Genomic DNA, 12,583 nt, shown 5'->3' on the forward strand with positions numbered 1-12,583 from the left:
CCTTCACAGAGAATTAGAGAACATGGACAGGATTCTCGTTTTAAATGTAAAGATATAAGCAGAGTGATTCCTTCTCCCTCAGTAAATTAACCCGGGTCTGTTTGGGCTGGGCAACCACAGGGAAATTAGAAAGGAGTAAAATCGTGGAATTTGTTTGGGAAACAAATTTTCTTTAATTTTATTTTAAGCATCTTGAGGAGAAATGAGGCAATGAGAGTGATTTGGTAGGCAGTTGTGAAGTTTTAGTCGTAAAAAGGACCATAAAGTGAGGTTGAGGCTGGAGTTTCTTTGGTTTGATGCCTTTGTCGGAGTCCAGAAGTGGTGAAAGTTGACTCAGTCTGGGGAGAAAAGGAGGTTTCATCTCCAGGTTTTCCCTCAGTGATCAGAGGGAGACTTCTTCATCCACCACACACTTACCCATAAATACACTTGGAGAATCCATAACAACGGGGAATGCTGATGCTTAACTGGAGGATGAGATGATTCCAGCACATTTGTGTAATTATGGAAAGGCTTAAAGGAATTAGCACTCCAAACCCTGAAGCCAGCTGGGGAAAAGCCACCACCGGCGTCCCTGGGGTGATGGAAAAAGCTCAGGGAATGACCGATGCCACAGATGTGGATATTTGGGAACAAAAATGGATAAAAACATGGAACAAGGATGTCGGTTCTTTAACTTCTTTTCTGCCTCTGTCAGGGTTGGCATTGAAAGCTCTTGAGACAGTATTTCATGTTCAGACTCAGGTGTTTATTATTTTTTATCTATACTACAGCCTTACAAACCCTGAGTTCTGCAGCATTTCACAAACAAGCTACAAAATGGCCTCGCATCTCTCTCTAAAGGCCTTTTAAGGATAAACTGTCCTATTAAGAAATGACACCTAAATTATTTTTACTTTTAACCCAATAACCAACTACCCATGGCTGCAATGGGGACTTTTTTATCCAATTACACAAAACCAGCCAAACCCATGGAGAAGAAGGTGAAGGAGCAGCCTCCACCATAAAACCTCCATTTTGCTTTATATATCTTACTGTATTCTAAACCCCCAAACTCTGAGTTTTCCACCCTGTGATATCACACACTTCTATTCAAACTCCACCCCCACAATCCCAGTTCCATCATTCCATTTTGGAAGCTTCTCCACGGCCTCAGGTCAATGCAGTGTTCTCCTGGGGGTCAGTGCCTGGCAGCACAGAAAGTCTCAAATTCTCAGCATTATCCAGGATTCCAACACAAGGAGCCTGTGACCCATCCTGGGCAGCAGCAGGAGGGGATGAGGGCAAAGCAGAGCCATGGCTCCACCTGGGATTCATCTTCCTCCCTCGTGGAGCAAGGAATTGTGTGGAGGCTCCTCTGGGGGGTTTGGAGAGTGGCACCCCCAGATCCCGACTGCTCCCATCAAGGGGACATGGAGAGGACACAGTCTGGTGCTAATTTGGCCAATTTAGAGCAAAAGTAACCCAAAGAGGGAGCCAGGAGGTCGGGCTGAGCTGGGGAGCTCCACCCTGCCAACTTTGGGTGGGTTTGTGTTAAATTGGATGTCTGAGTGGGTTTTTTTTTTTCTGCCCAGCCCTCATCATTACATGCTTGCATAGAAAATTAAGTTACCACACCTTTAATGAACTGAATTTCCTAATTCTGACAGAGTTGCCACTGCCAGTGATTCACTCCCTGCTTTTTACACACTTGGGCTGTGTTTTGGTTGGTTTTTTTTTTTTTAAACCAGGCAGATCTCCATGGCCAAACAGTGGGCTCATTATTTTCTTTTCACTGAGCTGAAACAGAGTACGTAAGAAGTTGCAATCAATGTTATCTTAGAGCAGGGATTCCTCCAAAATTTCCACCCTGGGGGGAATATAGGAACAGCAAAACATTTCCTGACTCATCCCTTCTGGTTCTTCAGCCTTTGTCCTTTGACCAGGAAGAGATGCCATGGAGCAAACACACATTTTGCAGAGTGGTGCAAAACCAGGGCCTTGAAGCTCTGCAATGGTCAAAGTTTGGAGCTCAGCTCTGCCAGGACAGTCTGGGGCAGCTCAGACCTTCCTGATTTAATCCTGATGAATCCGTGGAAACTTTTCCAGATGCTACACAGGTCATTCTTCAAACACGTAAATTTTATTTAATTAAGTGAAACTGCTCTCAAAAGGCTAATTCTGCTCTCCAGTGCTGCTGAGAGGGGATATTAAAGGAGCTGCTCTGTTAAATTCCAGAAACTTGGGGTAATTTCAGAGTGTCCCAGTATCTGCAGAGCCTTTCTGGCAGGTAATTGAGGGTTTTGTAATCAGGAATTTCTGTTGGAAATTAGAAATTTAAATTTGTAATTTAAACAGGACCATGTTGTAGGAACACAATGCTAAAGCAGAAAGCTCAGGCAGGGAATATTCCCAAACTGAATATTCTTGCTGCTATGACATAAAAAGGGTGGGAAGGGGGATTGTAAAAGTGTGAGGAATTAACACACGAGCTCCTTGAGCCCAGACAGATTCTCTGCTGCTCTGACTACACGAAGGAGTTTATAAAGCCTTCACAGGCTTCTCCTTCAGGCACCTATTCTCAAATTTGTCCTGGGATTTGGAGGTGTGAATTAGCCACTGGTCGCACTGGATCCACTCATCCTGATTTCACTGGAGTTTAGGGTTCAACCCTAAAGGCAGAATGGCAGCCCCTGCTTCAACACTGCGCAGGACCTCTCAGTTTTTGATGGTCAGAATCCTCATTTCTGTTCCCAACCCGAAATCCATCCACTGGCACTTTACACCCAGGAATTCCTGTGCTAAAATCATCCTTCATTTCCGAGCTCTCACCTCCCATTCTGCGATTTAGCCCCAATGTACTTCTAGCAAAGAGCTGTGAATAAAGACTGATGGAATTGAGTTCTCAAACTCTTAAATACGGAGGGGACAGTTTGTTCTTGCAGTCAGAAGTAAAAGAAACACAATCATGGAATCCCAGGCTGGTTTAGGTTGGAAGGGAACTCAAAGCTCATCTTGTTCCCCCTTCCACTGTCCCAGGGTGCTCCAGCCTGGCCTTGGACACTTCCAGGGATCCAGGGGCAGCCACAGCTGCTCTGTGCCAGGGCTTCCCCACCCTCCCAGGGAACAATACCTCCCCAAAATCCCATCCAGCCTTGCCCTTGGACAGTTCAGATTTGTTCTGTATCAACAACCACTGGGTTTAAAGCACAACAGCTGTGCCTGGAGAAACAGGCTTTGGCTTTCTTGCCATTTCTCTCCTGAACTTGCCCAAAGCAGTGGTTAAATAATTGATGTTTGCTTTCTGGGGGGAGAGTTCGCTCTCCTTTGACCCTGCTTTGGAGTTTTTAAAGATAAGGCCAAATATTGACAAAGCTGGAGCTGAGATTTCAGTACACAGATAAAAAACATCGGTGTTGCTTAGGAGTGAAAAAAACCCCAATCAGCCTGGCTGTGAGCTCTCTTTTAGGGTAAATAACTGGGGATGTGCTCACTGAGAAATTCTGCTGATGAAGAAATCCGTGGTATTAAAGGGGAGCAGAGAGTTCCCACTCTAAATAAAACACAGGATTAATTCTGTGTTCCTAATTTCCTTGGTTCCAGACTCACACGGGCAGAGGGGGATAAATCCAGGGACATTTAACTGATCATGGCTTTCTCAGAGAGGGAGGAATAAAGAAGTTTCTCCCACAGTTTGGTGGCAATAGCAGAGCCAGAGGTGGCTGCCATATTGTGCCAAGTTACAGCCCTACTTTAGGAAGGCTTTTAAAACCCTGTAGTCTAATTATGGTGCTGGAAATAGATCTTAAATGATTTAGAAATACAAACCACTGTTGATTGGAATACAAAGTTTAAGAAAACCTGGGTAAAGTTAAGTTACTAATGCCTCACGCTATTGTTGCTAGAAATTTTTACTGCTCTTCTGACAAATTTATCCCTTTTATCCCTTTCCAAGTCCCTTTGCTGTGCCTTGTGCCCAGTGTGGGGCTATCAGTCCTTTCTACTTTGAACAACTTGGCCACGCTTTCCCTGCCTTTAAGGCAGCAGTTGTTTTCCCTCACCTAGGGGAGCAATCCCAGCATCTTGAAATCCTTGGGAATCGCCAAACACATCCCTTGTTTCTGACGGTTCTAGTCAGCTACTGACCTGCAGAAGCCATTGCTGAAAAACCAGCCCGATATTGATTGGAAACAACAATTTCCAGCGGTGTAAGGAGTTATTTATTTATTCCCAAACAACCCCCTCCTCACTGCCACGTGCCCTGAGGGCTGTGATGTTCCTGCCTGGCACCGAGCAGTGTTTACATCTTGGGCTGGCACCAGATGAAACCAGCTTTGCTTCCCACCAGGATCGGGGAGCTGGGCAATGACGGATCCCGGATCGCCGCTGCCCATCCAGGAGGACCCGTGAGTGCCCTGGGAAGGCTCCTTCTGCGATTTCTGGAGCTGCTTGTTTGTTTTCCTTGGATCACACCCTCCTGGGAGAAGTGATGCTGGATGCTTTTCCTATGTTGATGATGCAGGCTCGTTCCTTAAGTAAACCACGACTAATTCCTGCCCCTGGCGCTGCCATCTCGCTGTCCTGCCGTTGAAAAGCAGTGATTTGTAAGTCTGCTCTGCTGGCTCGCCTTGAAACCCACGGGGTGGAAATCAACACCAGCCCCTCGCTGTTATTAAGTACACACTCACCACAAAAAAAAAAAAAAAAAAAAAGAAAAAGAAAAAGAAAAGAAAAGAAAAAAAATCAACTTCAGAATTTTCCCTTTATTTCCACCAGCCTGAAACTACCTGAGTACCTCATGGATGGCTTAGAATGTCCAGAAAGTTCCTAATGCCCACTCAAAATGAATATTTTGATGGTGATTGTGGTTATTTGTGTTTATTGCTGTGCTAATTTATCTGCTCTGACTGTCCAAGGAGAGCAGCACCTTAACCAGGCCTGATAAATGTGCTGGAGGATTTACACCTGGATGAGGATTTTGGCCTGTGGAAAGTTTGTTTTTCAAAAGTGAAATGATGGATGTATCATGCTAGATAAAGTAAAGAAAAATAAATTAAAATCAATGCAAAGCAAACTTTCAATATCCTAGAGAAAAATCCAGACTTATTTAATCTGAATATATTTATATTTAAATTTGAAATCAGGGATGGTAATCATGTCCAGCTGGAGTCAAAAAGAAATGGACTCTTCTACCAAATAATAATTTATCCCATCCTAAAGAAAACCAGAGGGGCGAATCACCCTCTAAGACACACAGATTTCTCCATTCACTGGGCAGAGAGCTCTGAAATTAAGTGAGATTCATCTGAATATATGAGAAGTCCTCTAGTACATTGCTGATGACAAATAAAGTTTTAAATGAAAAAGGAATTTATTGCCCTTTATCTTATCTGTCCACACCATCTTCACATTCTATTGATCCCAGGCATCAGAGTTTTTTCAGGGAGGATAAATATTCCCTTCTCCTCCTCAAAACATAACTTGGTTCTGAGTTTTGCTTTATTTTGTTCCTCCTGAAGCAATAAAATTGGAGACTGGATGGCCACTCCATGAGATGGGGACTTGTCTGAGGTTCAGCAGCACTTCCAGCCCTTCCCAGCTCATCCCAGTGAATCATTATTTGTTGTTATCCATAATGCAGTGTTTGCTTGTTGGCATAGAGATTATCCATAAAAATCCTGCTTCTCCCACCCACTCTGGAAGCAGGAAAGTGTTTAATGCAAGCGTTGGAAGGGACAGATCGATGACACATTGCTCTTGTCTTCATCTAGAATCCAAAAAAAAAAAAAAAGGGAAAAATTCCCAACAGGCCAAAGCAATAAAATAAAAGCAGGAAGAAAGAAGAACAAAGGCAATGAGGGATAAGATTCTGCCCCTGTGACTGCCAACCACTTTAGAATAAAAAACATGAAAAATTGTGATAAAATGGTGCTGTGAAGTTGTGGGAACATCAGATTTGTTACTGACAGCCCCTGCATGGGGAGAGGTCACCACAGGAAGGTCAAATCACTGATGATTTTTAAAATGCCATTTCTTGGGGCAATTTGGGCAACTCTGGGGCATCTCTAGAAACAGAGGAGTGACACTCCCTGAGGTATCTGAAAACCCGAAACCCCCTCAGCCACTTGAGAAATTTCTGCTCTTTGTAGCCTTCTTTGTAGGCCTTCAGCTTCCCCCAGCCCAGTGAGCCCTTACTTGGGTGTTTTAATCGGTGTTTTAAAATTTGTGGCTGTTTTTCTGGCCTGGAATTCCTCGGAATTTACTGGACTGTGCATCCCATGCCCCTGTCAGACCACAGGGAATTACAAACCTGCTGGCTCAGCTGATCCCTCCCAACCCAACAACCCCAGATTCCTCAAAATCAGAGGATAAACTGGAATTTTTAAACACATAAAAATTCCCACGAGAAATGTCAGGTATGCAATCCCCCTTACCCAAAAAACATTCTTTGGAGGGATGCAAATGCATGCAAATGAGCCCCAATAATCCACCTCCACGTCCATTTGGATGAGGCAGGAGAATCTCTCCGCCCACGGGGTGTTTGAGTTGAAAGCAATCCCACAGAAGGGGAGGCAAAAAGGAAGGTGGGCGACTCGCTTGGACTCCTCAATATTTCTTTTACACGGCATGAATTTAGCTGAGCACACATTTTGAAGGGCTGCTCTGAGGCCGATGCTTTGGCTTTGCCAAACCCCCGAAATAACTCACAAACGTCATGGGCTGAGGGATGGCTGAGCTGCCTCTGCTGAATGCTAAATTGGAAAGAGGGATTTGGGCCTGGTGAAAGCAGCACTTTTAATGTGGACACATGAGCAGAGCAAGAAAATCTCAGATTATTTCAACAGCAGCTGGGCTGGTGTTTATGGAAACCCAGTGATGGGCACAAAACAATGAGGACATTCTTGTGGCTGCGAAGCTTTCGTTTTTCTGTTGTTCTTACTTGTTGATCTGGGTGAAAAGAAGTGGGAATAAGCTTTATTTTTAAAAGAACAGATGTGTTTTAGAAGCAGTGGTTTCTCGCTCCCAGCCATAGTGGAATGAGGAGCTGCCAATCCCTGAGGGTTGCCAGTTTGGATGTGGACTGTGTTTTCTGTCTTGTTTCATGAGTTAAAGGACAAAAATGGATGATTTTATCTCCTTTCTTCTCTCGAGGTGTTTGGGTAGCTTTTTTTCAGTCCTTCCTCCTAAACGAGCCCTCAAAATACCTGCAAGCCCTAAAGATACCTGCAAGTCCATTCTTACTAAACAGCTCCTAAAGATGCTGTGTTTTCTCTCTTGTTTTATGAGTTAAAGGACAAAAATGGATTATTTAATCTTCTTTCTTCTCTTGAGGTGTTTGGGTTGGGTTGTTTTAGGTTTTTTTACTAAACAAGCCCTAAAAATACCTGCAAGCCCTAAAGATACCTGCAAGTCCATTCTTACTAAACAACTCCCAAAAATGCTGCGTTTTCTGTCTTGTTTTATGTGTTAGAAGAGAGAAATGAATGATTATATCTGCTTTCTTCTCTCAAAGTGTTTGGGTAGCTGCTAGGTTTAGGTTTTATTCACTAAACAAGCCCTAAAAATACCCACAAGCCCTAAAGATACCTGCAAGTCCTTTCTTACAAAATAACACGTAAAGATGCTGTGTTTTCTCTCTTGTTTTATGAGTTAAAGGACAAAAATTGATTATTTTATCTCCTTTCTTCTCTCGAGGTGCTTGGGTAGCTGTTTTTTACTCCTTCCTCCTAAACAAGCCCTAAAGATCCCTGCAAGTCCTTTCTTACTAAACAACTCCCAAAGATGCTGTGCTTTCTTTCTTGTTTTATGAATTAGAAGAGAGAAATGGATGATTTTAGCAACTTTATTCTCTTGAGGTGTTTGGGTAGCTGCTTGGTTTAGGTATTTTTTACTAAACAAGCCCTGCAAGTCCTGGGGCTGAGTGGGAAGGGGGAATAACTCCCGTTATTCCCCACGGGAGTGCAGCACGTCCACCTGGGCTATATGGCAGAGAGGATTTACCCAAATCCCACAGCCAGGCTTGCTGTGGAGTCCCTGCAGAGCAGGGGTGCCATTTGCAGCCTTGTCCTGGCTGTGTTGATCAAAGCCCCCCTCCATCCATCCATCATCCATCCATCATCCACCCATCCATCCCCCATCCATCATCCATCCATCCATCCATCATCCATCCCCCATCCCCCATCCATCCATCATCCATCCATCCATCCATCCATCCATCCATCCATCCATCCATCATCCATCCATCCATCCATCATCCATCCATCTATCCATCCATCCATCCATCCATCTGTCCGTCCGTCTGTCCGTCCATCCATCCCCCATCCATCCATCCCTCCATCATCCATCCATCATCCATCCATCTATCCATCCATCCGTCCGTCCATCCATCCCCCATCCATCCATCCATCCATCCATCCATCATCCATCCATCCATCATCCATCCATCCATCCATCCATCATCCATCCATCCATCCATCCATCTATCCATCCATCCATCTATCCATCCATCCGTCCGTCCATCCATCCCCCATCCATCCATCCATCCATCCATCCATCCATCCATCATCCATCCATCCATCATCCATCCATCATCCATCCATCATCCATCCATCCATCCATCCATCCATCCATCCATCCATCCATCCATCATCCATCCCCCATCCTCCATCCATCCATCATCCATCCATCCATCCATCCATCCATCCATCCATCATCCATCCATCCATCATCCATCCCCCATCCCCCATCCATCCCCCATCCATCCATCCATCCATCCATCCATCCATCCATCATCCATCCATCCATCATCCATCCATCCATCCATCCATCCATCCATCATCCATCCATCATCCATCCATCATCCATCCATCCATCCATCCATCCATCCATCATCCATCCATCATCCATCCATCATCCATCCATCCATCATCCATCCATCCATCCATCCATCCATCCATCCATCCATCCATCCATCATCCATCCATCATCCATCCATCATCCATCCATCCATCCATCCATCATCCATCCCCCATCCATCCCCCATCCCCCATCCATCCATCCATCCATCCATCCATCCATCCATCCATCCATCCCTCCATCCATCCTCCATCCATCCATCATCCACCCTGCCGGCCCCAGCAGCCGCCCAAGACCCGGTGTGGCCCTGGTGGAGCCACGGCTTCAAACCCAGCCAGACCCTGGCAGAGGAACAAACAAAACGTGGTCAGATCCCAGCCCCAGCCCAGGGGAGGCTGTGCCCACGGCTGGGGGGAGCTTGGATGGTGTGTGAGGTCACTGCCAGGTTGGCTTTGAGGACAAGGATGTCTCGGTGGCTCAAGCTGTTGGGTTTTGTCTGGAGAAAAAAGCCCTGTGGTGACAATCTTGTGGGGTTGTCAGGGCTACTGTGAGGATCTGCAGGAGAGGAAATGGGAAGTGGAAGTGGAAATTCCCAGTGTGAGCAGTGCAGGGTTCAGATCTGGGTGATTACACCCGGCATCTTTTCCCAAAGGAAGATCCTGAAGCGAAAAGCTGCAGGGCAAGATGATTTCCATGTTGTGTTTGTGCTGGGAGGTCAAATGGGTGGTTGATTTCTCCTCTGGTGGTGTCTGAGTAACACTGTGCATGTTTGTAAATATTTTTGAGAGGTTCCTGACAATAAAAACAAACTGCTGTGGTTTGGTGACAAATCTAAGAGGATCCTGCATGGAAAGCAAAGTGAGTAAAGGAGGCTTTTTCTTGTAATTACTGCTAATTATTGCTCACATCTGAAAGCAAAAACATGCACAAAGTCTTAAATGAATGTGGCTTTCTGTGGTGCTGGGTACTTGCAAATGAGTACTGAAGGAAGTGCAAAAAATAAAATTGGGAACCTCCTTCTGCAATTAGTATTTTGATGAGAAAACTTAAAAGCCAGAACCACTTCAGGTGAATTTTGCTGATCCTTGAGCACGATATATCCCAGTAACTACAATCCCTGCCCCCTGGAGCTTTCAGAGGCTGAGGAACAAGATTTCAGGGACAACACAGAAGGTGGAATATTGTCATTTTGGTTCTTTCCTCCAAGAAACTCTCTCTCCTTTTATTCCTCGTGAAAACAATCAACCACCACACAAGCACAACCCTGCAGCTCCAAATTGTGTCTGTTACTGCAATGGACGTAAAAACAATCTGAAATCCCCTTTTTCATGAACACTGCAGCACCAGCTCCAGGCAGGGCACACCAGAAGCGTTCACCAGCAAAAGTCAAGCACACAAATGCACGGCTCTTTGTAGACCAGTGGCTGAAGCAGAGAGGGACTTGAGATGGGTTTATTTTCCTGCACTGTGGCTATCTAAAAATTCAATATCTTGTCCAAACTAGTCACCTGAACTCTGTAATTAATGGAGGAGACATATGGAGCAAACAATTCAGGGGCAGCTGAGGGTGATTCAGCCTCCCTGGATTATCAGGGGACTCTGCAGAGCTGGGCTGACTGGCTTGGGCCAGAGCCATCCCACAGCTCCCTGGGCCTGCTGTTGTGTAACATCCTGCAGTGCAGGTAGGAAACCACCCTGGGCTGGTGATTCTTCCTCTTCTCTTCGGCAGAGTTTGATCCAAACCCCAATGAGATGAGAAATCCTTGTGAGCCCAGTGCCAGTTTGGCAGAGCTCACATTCCTTGTCCTCTCTTGGCTCTGGGGCAGGCAGGGCTTTGAACCCAGCTGGTGAAATAAAGTCTGGGAACAACCCACATGGGCTTTTATTCACTTGGGAAAATGGCAGCACATCAGCTGAAGTGCCACAAAGGAAAAAAAAAAAGAAAAAAAGATTGATGCCACTTAGGGAAGAAAATTTGGCAGGGTTGGATGTCAAACACAATAGGAAAAATCACCTAATGTGAGGATCTATAGAAATTAATAATTAATCTCTTAACACCAGGCAGCTGCACGTACAGGTCTCCGGTGGCTGCCAAGAAGCAGATTTGTCCTGCAGAGGGTGGGGCAGTGTCCTTATGGCTGCCTGAAGTGGCTGAGGAAAAAATCTCTGTCATTCCTGGTGTCATGACAATGCCAAAGGGGGAAAACAGCACCAGGATTTCTGCCCCACGAAGGGGAGGCAGCACGGAGAGACAGAAATGTCCATGATTCAGTTCATTTTACAAGCAGCCCTTTGCTCCTGGCTGCTGTGCCAGGCCCGCAGAGGGCTCCGAGCTGGGGCAGGCAGCAGGAACAGCAGAATTCCCTGCAGGACACAGGCACCCCAGCCAGGACTGCTGCAGCAGACAGCTCCCAGCAGCCAGATGTGGGATAACCTCACTGGGACAGAGATTTCTGTCTCCATCCAGCGCCTTGGAGCTCGGACTGAGCCCTGCAGAAGGAGAGCACAGAGCTAAACTGGCCCGTGACCCTCCCAAGTGTGGCGCTGCCCATCCCCAAGCCCTTGGAAGCCCTCATCCCCCTGCACAGCACGCAGATGCTCTGCAAGGGTGACCTCAGCTCTCTCCGGAGAGAGAAATTTCGGAAACGCAGCCGAGACAGCTCTCAGCCTCCCCACGCACTGATACCGTGACAATTCACAGCTATTCCCGTGGAAAGCATCCAGCAAAAACCTCCCTCCCTGGAAAACAAACAAAAGCCGCTCCAGCCGCAGCGGGCTGGCAGGCAGGGATGGTCCGAGCGCTCCCTTTTCCCCGACACTTCTCCCACTCGCGGGTGCTGAATGGGATCGCAGTGTCCGCTCAGCTCTGCTCTCTGTCAAACCCTCCCGAGACGGGGCTACCGCGGCTCTTACATTTCGCAGGCTGCGCTGCCCTGCCAGCTCACACCTTCTAAATCCCGGCTCGATTTCCACCGGGTGGGGCGGGCAGGGCCGGGCAGGATTTTTCTAGCGAAGCTGCCTGCTGCCACCGCTTGATAGCAGCGGGCTCTGCAGGGCTCAGAGCGCTGTGTGGGAGAGGTTTTACGGCGACTTCTGCGAGCCAGAGAGGAGTTTGATAAGAGGATCCACGTTTACCCCTGAAAGAATTTCCTACCAAGGTCCTTGACACAGAAACCAAGAATGAAAGAAGGATAAAGAAGAGAAACCTGCAGCTGTCTGTTCCAATGAGCACTTTGTTTGTCGTTCCTGACCAATAAATAAAGTGGAAACTTACGAGTTTTTAATGATGTTTAAAAAGCATGCATGCTGGAATAAAAACAGGTTTGAAGCCTTCTGAAAATGGAGTGTGCTGCTCTGTATTGTCTCAATTATGACTGTCTCAACTACAACAGGTTTGCTCGCAGGTTCTTCAGAGAAGTGGAAAATGTTTAATTGTGTGTGGTGCTCCACAAGAAAGGAGAGTTCTGCTGCTGCTGAAATGCACTGAGAGTAGAAATTTGGATTTGTGTCCACCCTGGAAAAGAAAGAAAAGTAAAATACAGCCAGGCTGTAAATGCAGGCCATAAATATCCCATGTACATGCATGTGATGATCAGCCTCTCCATTATTTTAATTTACTTTATTCCAGCTTTTTTTCCCCCTCTTTTTTTCATGCCAATTATTGCCAAAAGTTTTGATGAAAACAGCCTGAACTGCTACAAGAAAGTTTGGGAACAGGGAACCACAGAAGGTGTGGTACAGGGTGAGA

General features: G+C 46.1%; 1 long non-coding RNA gene across 1 annotated transcript; it reads right to left on the reverse strand.

Moving 5' to 3' along the window:
• Positions 1-5,331: 5,331 nt before the first annotated feature.
• Positions 5,332-11,888, reverse strand: LOC137485305 (uncharacterized). Its single transcript, XR_011005260.1, has 2 exons — positions 11,749-11,888; positions 5,332-5,746 (listed from the first exon to the last, which is right to left on the reverse strand). It is a non-coding gene; the product is annotated as an uncharacterized lncRNA (long non-coding RNA).
• Between the last annotated feature and the right edge of the window lie 695 nt (positions 11,889-12,583).

This window comes from Anomalospiza imberbis, chromosome 19 (assembly GCF_031753505.1).
Source record: "Anomalospiza imberbis isolate Cuckoo-Finch-1a 21T00152 chromosome 19, ASM3175350v1, whole genome shotgun sequence".
Lineage (NCBI taxonomy): Eukaryota > Metazoa > Chordata > Aves > Passeriformes > Viduidae > Anomalospiza > Anomalospiza imberbis.